The 11,390-nt window shown below is 39.9% G+C and overlaps 2 pseudogenes across 1 annotated transcript; both read right to left on the reverse strand.

Moving 5' to 3' along the window:
* On the reverse strand, positions 1–3,049 carry LOC148697914 (uncharacterized; annotated as a pseudogene).
* Positions 3,050–3,596: 547 nt separating this feature from the next.
* LOC137716462 (xanthine dehydrogenase 1-like) lies at positions 3,597–10,569 on the reverse strand (annotated as a pseudogene). Its single transcript, XR_015960384.1, has 9 exons — positions 10,465–10,569; positions 9,513–9,850; positions 9,192–9,351; positions 8,733–9,047; positions 7,121–7,360; positions 6,638–6,922; positions 6,309–6,528; positions 5,960–6,121; positions 3,597–5,299 (listed from the first exon to the last, which is right to left on the reverse strand). The product of XR_015960384.1 is annotated as a xanthine dehydrogenase 1-like (transcript).
* Positions 10,570–11,390: the final 821 nt, after the last annotated feature.

Below are 11,390 nucleotides of genomic sequence, written 5' to 3' on the forward strand. Positions count from 1 at the left end.
TATTTATAGCAAACCAAATGAAAGCTACACCACACACTTACTTCACCTACAACATCCACCTACTTCACCTACAACCTCCACTTACTTCACCAACCTCACACACTTACTTCACCAACCTCACACACTTACTTCACCTACAACATCCACCTACTTCACCTACAATTGACATTGATTCTCAACACTCCCCCTCAATGTCAGCTCTCATTCTTTGCACTGTGCTGAGCAGACAGCGAAAATTTTCGAGCTTGCCTGTACTTAAACTTTTTGTGAACAAGTCCGCAACTTGATCATTCGTCTTGACCTGTCTCATCTCAATCTCTTCTTGTAGAACCTTTTCTCTGATAAAGTGGTAGTGCACTTCCACATGTTTAGTTCTTGCATGAAAGACTGGATTTTCCGCCAAGCGAATTGCCGATTGGTTATCACAGTACAATGGTACTGGATAATCTACTGGTTGATGTAGATCACTCATCAACTGTACCAGCCATGCATTCTCTTGAGCTGCCATTGCTGCTGCTCTATACTCTGCTTCTGTGGTTGACAAAGATACCGTTGGCTGTCTCTTGCTACACCAAGAGATGGTTCCAGAACCAAGTTTAAACACATACCCAGTTGTTGATCTCCTGGTGTCATGATCTCCCGCATAGTCAGCATCACAGTAACCAACTAACTTGCAGTCTTCACCTTTCTTGTACAAAAGACCATAGTCAATTGTACTCTTCACATATCTTAGTATTCGTCGAACTGCTTCCAAGTGAGGCTTCTTTGGATTTTGCATGTACCGACTCATCACACCAACTGCATAAGAAATGTCAGGTCGAGTCAAGGTTAAGTAGATCAGACTACCTACCAATTGTCGATACATCGTCGCATCTTCCAAATCTTTTCCTTCATGTGCACTCATTTTGACATTTGTCTCCATCGGCGTAGAGATCAGCTTGCATTCGAGCATTCCGAACCTCTTCAATAAATCTTTGGAATACTTCTGTTGACAGAGAAATATTCCTTCTTGTGTGCGATCAACCTCTAGACCAAGGAAGTGCTTGAGTTGGCCAAGTTCCTTCATCTGGAAACGGACTGATAAATTCTCCTTCGTCCGAAGAATTTCTGCCTCATCATCACCGGTTATGATCAAGTCATCCACATACACTAGCACGATAGCTAGCTTTCCTTCATTGGCTTTGACAAACAAGCTGGAATCTGCAGGTGTTACTGAATAACCACTTTGTGTTAGAAACTCTGCAATCTTACCGTACCACGCTCTTGGTGCTTGTTTCAAACCGTAGAGTGCTTTCCTTAACTTGCACACGTACTCAGGATGAGCTTCGCTTTTAAAGCCCATTGGCTGCATCATGTAGATCTCCCGATCTAACTCTCCATGCAAGAAAGCATTCTTCACATCCATTTGGTATAGATTCCAATCTTTGTTAGCTGCAAGTGCAAGTAGGACTCGTACTGTTGTAAGTTTTGCCACTGGACTAAACGTTTCATCATAGTCTAGTCCGTACTGTTGAGAAAAACCACGAGCTACTAGTCGTGCCTTGTACCTCTCGATTGACCCATCTGGACGACGCTTTATCTTGTAAACCCACTTACAGGATATGGGTTTGACATCTCTTGGCTTTGGTACTAGATCCCAAGTTTGATTTTGCTCAAGTGCATCAAGCTCTTCTTTCATAACTGTCATCCACTCAGAACTTTGTGATACTTCTTCGAACATCTCAGGTTCTGTTGCTTCTTCAATTATGGCTGCATTGGCGTATTTGGGATTTGGTCTCCGTGCTCTTGTTGACCTTTGGAGTTGAGATTGTGGAGTTGATTCTTCTGGTACACTAGGCCCACCTTCTTCGTCTGGTACACAAGGATTCTGAGTCACTCTATGTTCGACATCATCGTCATTTGGATCTCCTGATTCATCTGAACTTGGTTGGAGTTGGATAGTATGCTCCCCCATCTTCTGTTGCAGCTTTTGTTTATCACCCGTCATATGATTTGAGCAGCCCGAATCTACGATCCAATCATTTTTGTAGTCAATGCGTTCTGGTGTTGTTACCGTGAGGGCTAATTATTCTTCTTCCTCCGTAGCGAATAATGCTTCAGCATTCCAGCCATCTTCACTATTCTCCTTCGAACTGGAAGTAGCAGTATTACTTTCAACATGCTCTTTCTTGGTCCAACAATCTTTCGCCATGTGGCCCATCTTCCCGCAGTTGTAACACTTGCCACTAAACTTTTTACTATTACCGCGATTCTTCCAAGCTCCCCCAGAACGAGAGCCTCCATTTCCTTGGTGACTTTGCACCTTTTCTCCATCCTTTTTAGATCCACTACCAGTGTACCGCTTGAAGGTGCCTTTGCTTTTGTTGGTGTAGAGCGCTTCCTCTTCACTCTTCAGTGAGACTCCTCCCATTTGCTTGGCCGTAGCTTCTTGACCTGCAAGCAAATTTTCAAACTCAACAAGCGATGGTTGTGTCGGCCATCCTTGTATAGCGGCAATGAACCCTCGATATTCGGGTCTCAAACCATGGATAATTATTCTCTTCATCCTGGTTTCCCCAATAGGAGCTGTTGGATCTAATTCTGAAATTTCGCGGCATATCGACTTCACCTTGTGAAAGTACTGGGCAATCGTCATGTCGCGTTGTACCATCGATAGCAGCTCATTCTCTAGAAGTTGCAATTTTGTATCGTTCCTCTTCGAAAAGAGTGTAACAAAAGTGTCCCATGCTTCCTTTGGCGTTTTAGCATTCCAAATGTGCTCCAACATTTCTTCTTCTATTGTGGTCTTTAAGGCAAACATTGATTTGCCTGCTTTAATTTTCCACTTCCGCAAGACGCCGTTAGCATCTTCCGCTGCCGGTTGTGTAACTTCACTACCACCGACAACCTCCCACAAGTCTTGACCTTGAAGGTAAGACTCTATACACGTTGCCCACGTGTTATAGTTTTGGTTGTTGAGCTTCTTGATTCCTCCAACAACTTGAAGATCACCCATCGTATCGGCAAGACTTTGACTACACCGAACAAGCTTGAGTGACTACCGTGTAGAGTAATACACTACTCTCGACACAAAGAAGCTCCCTCTCAAGGTTTGTGATAACCCCAGCAATAATCTCAAGAAATCTTTTCTGATGTGGAAGATCAGTCAAAACTGCAACCACAGAGCATATTCGGAAATTCAAGAGACTTTACAACCAATGCTCTACCAAGAACGATCCCTGACCGACTTGGCTCTGATACCAATAGTTGAATAAGAAGAGTATCCAAGATAACTCTAATGATCCCAAGAAGAAGAAAATAGAGCACACTCTTTAAAGAAAGCTCACAAAACAAACTAATTAGCAAAGCTTTTCTTATTTAGCTCTAGGCTTTGTTTCTCCTTGGATGATTTACAATGCTTGAGAACTTGGGTATTTATAGCAAACCAAATGAAAGCTACACCACACACTTACTTTACCTACAACATCCACCTACTTCACCTACAACCTCCACTTACTTCACCAACCTCACACACTTACTTCACCAACCTCACACACTTACTTCACCTACAACATCCACCTACTTCACCTACAATTGACATTGATTCTCAACACGCCCCGCTTTAGTTCTTCTAGAGCTACCCATCCCAAACCTTGTACAAATGCTCCTTCAATCTGCATAAGAAACATAATATCTACTGCAGTTTAATTGAAATAAATCTCCAATTTCAACCACCCCATCCCTATTTCGTAAACAAGACTAAAGAAACAGCAAGTTTGACGTCTGAAACTAGATCAGGATCCAGGAGTTTGTTAGCATCTGCGTTAATTTACATGATTAAAGTAACAGGAGATCACGAATATAATGAATAGTTTACCACATAATATGGAAATGTTCTCTTTCTAGGCAAGTGCTTATACTGTATCAAACGTAGGCCAGATATCAGACTGATTGTTTCCTCAACTTGTCTCCGATCCTAGTTTAGCAGCTTAGCATCTCTTGCCAGACTTACGTTGCCAGATATATGGTTATGCTGCCATATTGTGAATCTGGACTACAGTCTGACAAGAAACAATCTCTCTTTCAGTGTAACATATTCGTATATATGTATGATAGTATGTATCTATGTAAATCTATATTTTTGAAACATTTTGCACCCGTTCTAGCCCTATTTACATCAATTCTTGAGGCCATTTCTATAGTATAATGTTTCTTTCTAAAAATATTTATTCCTATTGACAAAAAATAAAAATTAAAAAAACATACCCCAACATGGGATTACCAGATGTAATTTCAGAATGCCAAATGCAGCTCTGTTAATGCAAAGCCCGTTGAAAGTTTGCAACATAATATCCTCAAAAATGGGCTTCAAACGTTGTTTACTGATAAATTAAATAACTTGACAATTTAACGATACTAATAAGAAAAATGGAGGAACGAAAAACTCCTGCCCGACATCAATTGCGGGGTTGAGAGAGTAACCAAGATCCAAGAATATGTTAGCGGCCCTAGTGTGAAAATCTCCAGTCAATGTATCAATTTCAACCTCAGCAAAAGCAGCCCCATAGGTGAAGTAGCTGGATGGGTTCCCTTTACCAGTTGTCCAATCAAAGTCAATGTCCGGTGTAATGTAAAACCCTTGAGCAGAAAGATCTATCCGTTCCACATAGCATGCACTTGCCAGTAGACAATAAATATGAAACATGAAGCTAACAGAAGTTTCATACCATTAGAAATTCTCGGTGCAAAATGCTAGCACAAAAGGGTCCACGTATGGTTTAGGGTTTAGGGTTCAGGGGAGTTATATGTTCCAAGAAGTTTGTGACTGATTAAATACTATAGATCATCCTAAGGTATTACCAATTAATAAGCCCATGCAACAGAAACTTTATCTTGGAACATTTAAATCTTTCTGACCGTCATTTTCAGTTTATTTTGGAGTATATAATTAATGGCCTATCAGTTTTATCGATTTACTTCAAAACCATTCACAATGTTTTTCTCCTCTTGTTTCCGTTGGAATTATGATTAACTTCTTTGTTTTGGAACGCTCCTGGTGAGTAACTGCCAAAGCGTCCTAGATGCTAGTCATTTACTCCTTGAGAGAAAGAAGGCAATGAACTTCTATGAAAGACACGATAGCCAAATTATAGCACAGTAATTAGAAACTATGACAGGAAGAGTACCTCGGCAAAAGAACTGAAATTTTGCTGCGAAGCAATAGGTTCATATGTGCCTTTATTTTCTCACATGCGTCCAGAACTGCAGCTCCATACATGTCAGAACTCGCAGAAGCTGCTATTGCCGATGCATTAGGAACCTAGTTTTTTAATCCAACAAAATACGAGCATGTAATCATCAGCTTTGTAGGCATCTAGAAATAATAAAACAACAGATAAAGAATGGGAGTCTAAATCAGTTAATCACACCTGATAATTTGTTAAAATATTTATTTCAAAAGCTATCCTAAGTGCTACAGAGAATTACAGGCTCTAATTTGTAGACGCATTCTCGTAAAATTTGCTTTTATCAAACGCATTTCACCAGTAACTGCAGAAATAACACTCCAGGAACTTCCCTAATATAACAATGCAATAAACTTGTGGAGAATGTAGAATCCTACATACGGAGTTCTGAGCCTTACTACATATTAATCTATTGATCCTGGGCCTCTCCGTCCGTTGCAATTGGTTTTGAATTGAATGGTCTAATTCTAAAAGCTTAAGAATCCCTTAAGAAGGACAATCACAGGTTTCGTAAAGAACCTTAAAACAACAGAAATAGGAACAACCCCTTGTCCGTTAGGCGACAATAAGAGATTTAAAATGTGCACAAGGTTTCTATCCCATATGATATATATAATAAACTGATACATTGATACATCTCTTACTTTATCTTTAGCTTGGATGAATAAACAAGGTGCAAAGTCTAACCACCGAGCCAAAGTTCCCCCATAAGGAATTAAAACACTGTCAATTACCTTGTCGGTACTTGTCTCTGAAATAAAGACAGAACTGAGAGAGATATTGAAGGCAGAAGCAGCGACCTGAGCAACTTTAGTGTGTAAACCTTGCCCCATCTTAACACCTCCATGTGTGACTAAAACAGTTCCATCTGTGTAGACATGAACGAGAGCACCTGCCTAAGAGTCATTTAACAATACCTAATCAGAAATTCAATAGCATGATTGCATAGCATTATAAAAATGAAAATCAATTATAGACAAAAGATAGTAAAAAATCCTTTTGTCAAACCTCTATTTTTCTAACAGTTTATAGCAAGAAAAATCACTTAAATCTGGAACCAAATCACGTTTTATGAAAAATAACCTGGTTCATAAGCTTTAATGTAAAGGCTATGCCAAATTTTGTTAACCATGGCAATACCACGCTTCCGCCACCGATTTTGAATATTAAATAGGTCAACTTCGTAGCAAGCCTTCGAAAAGTCGCAAGATAACTTCAGTTGATTCCACACAGGACCCAATGTGCAGTGTTTAAGTTGTTGACCATAATGCAATATTGATCCTTCACCTTGAAAATTAATTTCCTGAAACAAATGTATATAACAAGCTCAAACTAAAAGGAACGAGGCGCTTATGAACTGAAGGTTCAAATGCAACATAAGGACTACAACATAATAAAATTTCTTTACATACTTTTATCTCCTCTGGGCTTTTCTTGAGTTCTGCAGCAATCCTCTGAATCCAATTTTCCGCAATAATCATACCTTGATGACCACCAAATCCACGAAAAGCAGTGTTACTTGTAATGTTAGTGAAGCAAACCCTTCCCACAATCCTCACATTTGGAATCTCATAGACGTTATCTGACTGAAACATAGCACGTTCAAGTATGGGAAGAGACAAATCTAGTGAGTTTCCAGCATTATTGTAGATTTCAAGATCCAGTGCCACCACCTTGCCCTCATTTGTAAATCCAACATGTGTAAAAGTATATATGACATCAATAGTTTTTATTTCTACTACATGGGATGTAACTTAACAAAGAAAAAACCGAAATCTAACTAAACGACAATAGCACAATGTGTAAAAACAAAAAGACGTGTTGCTAACATCAGATTGTAGAACCTATGAGCAGGACATAAATTTGTTCATACAATTATAGTAACAGAAGTAAACCTTGTACTTTCCAAGAAAGCTATGACGTTGGCCAGTTATCATCATGTCTGTACCATGGTCTAATGTAATTTTAACTGGATGATTTAACAGATATGATGGAACAGCGGCTGCAGCAGCAACGACAGCTGACCTGGTCTCCTTGCCACCAAAACCACCACCAATGCGCTTAGTTTTACAAACAACTTTCAACATTGGAAGACCAAGAACATGAACAACGTATTTCTGGTGCTTCTGAGGGGCCTGCACATTGATAATTTCATGTTACATCGCATTTGAAAATCATTGATAATTTCATGTTACATTGCATTTGAAAACTAAGTACAATAATAAAGATCTTAGGCATTTGATTGACACTGGTTCTTGAATCTTTGTTTCCAATTATCACATAAATACTTGCAATGCATACAACCAGTACTTATGCACAATAGTAACATGAAGACACTGGGGAGGGGAGAGGGAGAGGGACAGAGATGTTATGCGTGAAGCGATTGGAAAGCCAAGTATGGTGCTGTTCAAACCCTACCAAAGCAAGTGGCCAATAGAAATGTTAAGTAAATCTTTCAAGAGTTGGGAGGTGGTTAAGGTGGCTAAGTGCAAGGCTCTTCCACCAGGGTAGGCAACTAAAAGCTGAATCACACTAGCATCAGTCTCAGCCCCGATGAACATGATGCAATTTCAGCAATAGTCTCTGCAATGTGACAAATCAAGTCATCTTCAAGGTATTGACCAATAGGTTGAAAGGTGTATTGGTGGTAGGTTAACCTCAATGCACATGTGTGCCAGTTTGGAAATAGCAGATGATTTGACGATAGTCCATGAGCTTCTGCAAGTGATGAAAGGGAGGAATGGTTCTTAAATGTCTAGAAGTAGATGAACTGTATTGTAAGTCTTTTTTCAGATGACTCCGTCAATGCTAGGGTGAATATGTAGAGTTTCAAGATTGGGCTGGGTGAAGATATAGGCAAGGTGATGGCTCCATATTGGTGGGGGTTCAAGTTTACCAAGAAAAAGTTGCATGGGCCAACTAGAGACGCGAGGGTAAGGTGACAGCAGATAGGAGCTGGGTTTCAGGGAGCTATCCTGCTTTAATTCTGTATTAATTGCCCAGCCTGGACAGAGCGTCACAAAACCCCAGACTCCCACTACATAGGCTGCTCAAAAGAAAATACTTCCCCAAGTGGTACCTCTTAATGGCTGGCTTCTGAACAAGGCCCCATCAGGTACCATAGTTTATTAGAATGAAGGAAGAGTCCTACAGGCAGGGCTTCATGTTATGGGACACACGTAAGGGTGAGGGATAACCCATGGTTATGCAAATTACATAGGTCGGGTCAGTTGCTATCACAAAAGGAAGAGGATGTCCAGCATGGAGCTGACTCAATTGATCCACTCACTTGATGCTCTGTAGTATTCAATGGAAGACGAGGCTTATAAATCAATGCTTTGCAACTATGAAGATCAAGTGATTTTTTAAGCGCCCTTGAGTAAAACGGGAGAGTTTTCTTAAGAAACAAAAAGTTATCAAAAAAGGAAAACGGTACAACTTAAGACTGGCACTCCTGCCATATTTGAACTGGTTGAAGAAGCAATTCTTTCAAGGTTTCTAACATACCTGAGTGGATGAGACCATATGAACTTCATTGCCACCATCCATTGTCCATACCGCACTGCTATTTGGCTCCAAATATAAGTGCTCCTGTCTGCCTACTCGAACTTCCCCCTCTATGACGTTGTCACATTGACTTGATTGAAAGCAGAGGTCCACATCCCCTTTCCTTAAACACCTCTCCGTATCAGGATGGAAACTTTTGGCTTCAATGGCATCCTGTATTGATACGATGGCTGGGAGCTCTTCATACTCAACATGAACCTTCCTTGCTGCTAATTTTGCATTTTCATGTGTATCAGCAACTACCACTCCTATAACCTGCATAAAATGTTGAAAAACACCATAGATAAGTCATAAAAGAGGATAACAGGATAACATAGCACCAAATGTAGCACGCAAGAAAAAATCCCACACAGCTTTCAATTCATGTAGAGAGAGAGATTAATCTTTTAACCATTATACCTGACTGACAAATTCCGAAGCAAATAGTTCCTCGTCTTCAATAATTGGTCCAATGTTATTATCAGCTGGACCGTCCTTTGCTAAATATAAGCCTGCAAACCCAGATGATAACTTTGCTCCAGAATCATCGATTGAAAGTATACGAGCATGAGTCGAATTTCTAGCACTTGCTTAAAGCTCAAGGGTCGGAACCACTCTAATCCACTAAAACCAGTCAAACTTAAATAAGTCGATTTTCTCAATAATAGCTCAGGAGGAAAAATAAACTCCTTGTCTGTGTATGTGCTTCCATCAATTTCACTGTACGAGACAGGTGCACACCTCTCATCATGAGTACCACTTTCATGAGTGGTGCATGAACTTTCACTTTTGAATCCACATGAACAGGGCTTTCCAGTCGAAGGGCAAACAAACTCACCTCCTTCAGAGCTTAGTGAAGATGTATTAATGTATGGTGTATCATTCGTTTTGGCAAAGACACGAAAAGTATCAACAATTGGTCTGTAACCTGTGCATTTACCCAAATTTCCTGCTAGACTTTCTTCAATCTCCCCCTCACTAGGGGGTTTCTGACTTGGCCTTAACAAGGCGTAGATGGACATAATAAAACCGGGGGTGCAAAATCCACATTTTGAACCATGAGATCGTGCCAACGATTCCTAGTTAACATGAAAGAAAATAGGCATAGGTTAGCATCTCAATAAGGCAGGTTACGAACTTAAGAAGCACGTAATATGACTAAATATTCCATTAAAGGAGATTCCATACTCCGGACTCCCCCGTTCAGGACCCTCCCCAATCTCAAAAAAGCAATTCAGTATAATACAAGTTGTCGGATAGAACATATGGTATTTCTCCGATTGTGATATCCTCTGTTTCGCCCAAGAAAGAGTGATTAAATCAGAAAAAATCTGGTGCATGAAATGGCCAATCAACTTATCTGTCCTAAAACCTCTTCCGAGAACTGCACTTCTTCCATAACAACTAATTGAGTTCAATTGGAGTTGCATTAGTTGTAATTATCCATAGGGTCTGACATTGGTTTTAACTTTCTTCTTTTATTCAATACCTTTACAGAAACCGCGCCTGCATCAGTCGATGCAGTGGTATTGATACCTCTAACGTTGAGGTGGTTTCTAGGGTTTTTTTTTCGGTTCTATCAAATTTTCCTAAGTGTATGAGACTCCAACTTTACAACTTTTGACTCTGTACACAACAAATCAGGTGCCGAGATGCTTAATCCTCTTCGCAATTTAACTAAATAGAGGAAAACCTTGGGTACGTGCTCCTCAAGGCGCCCCTTGATTTCACGTTGCAGATCATTGGTACACAGAGAAAGCCTTTCTCTACCCAAACAAGTGATCCTACCAGCTACCATGGTAATATTAAGTAATGACGGATACAGGGAAGGGAAAAAAAGGGCAGCATATATTACTTGAATTGGGTGGGTGCAAGCCCTTTTTGTGGCTCCCTAGTCCTTCCACTGTAATTACGTGCATCCCTTCTACAGAGTACAAAGGAGCCAAGCATGCATTGACAGCATTGTGGCTGCATAAAAAAATTTACACGGAAAAACAAAATAATTTCAGTTTGATACAAATTTACGCGTGTGCATTTATATTCAAGAGCACGATAGACTCACAAACTTTTCTTCAGTTCTTTGTTGTAATGAGAAACCATAACAGTGCAAGCACCACATCCAAGCTTTGTCCCTGTCAAACCTACATCTTTTTTGCCACAAAGGAAATAGAAATTCTAATTAAGATTTTAATACAACGTATGAACCCAAAGTGCGCATCGCTTACATTAAAGCGACTGTACAAGAAGATGGACAACAAAATCTGGAAGAACACAGCAGTGAAGAATGCATAAGAGATGATATGCAGCACAAAAAATAATTATCCATTCTGACATTTATTCACAATAATCAGGTCCGTAGCTCAATAATACTCTTCTTTCTTATATAAGAAATCGAGATTCTCATTCAAGTGAAATGAAACTACAACGCAGGGGACAAGGCAATCCCTAAACCACGCCTGAGTTCCCAACTCAAGAACGAGAAAGCAGAAGACACCAATGAAAACAAAACAAAAGAACAAACTGATACAGAACCTTAAAACATGATTAAAATGAAGTCCATAAGAATATCCAAAAATAAGGTATGTATTTCCAACGATCTGAGTGCACCTAAAAATTTCC

This window comes from Pyrus communis, chromosome 3 (genome assembly GCF_041283825.1).
Source record: "Pyrus communis isolate YQ-2024b chromosome 3, ASM4128382v1, whole genome shotgun sequence".
Lineage (NCBI taxonomy): Eukaryota > Viridiplantae > Streptophyta > Magnoliopsida > Rosales > Rosaceae > Pyrus > Pyrus communis.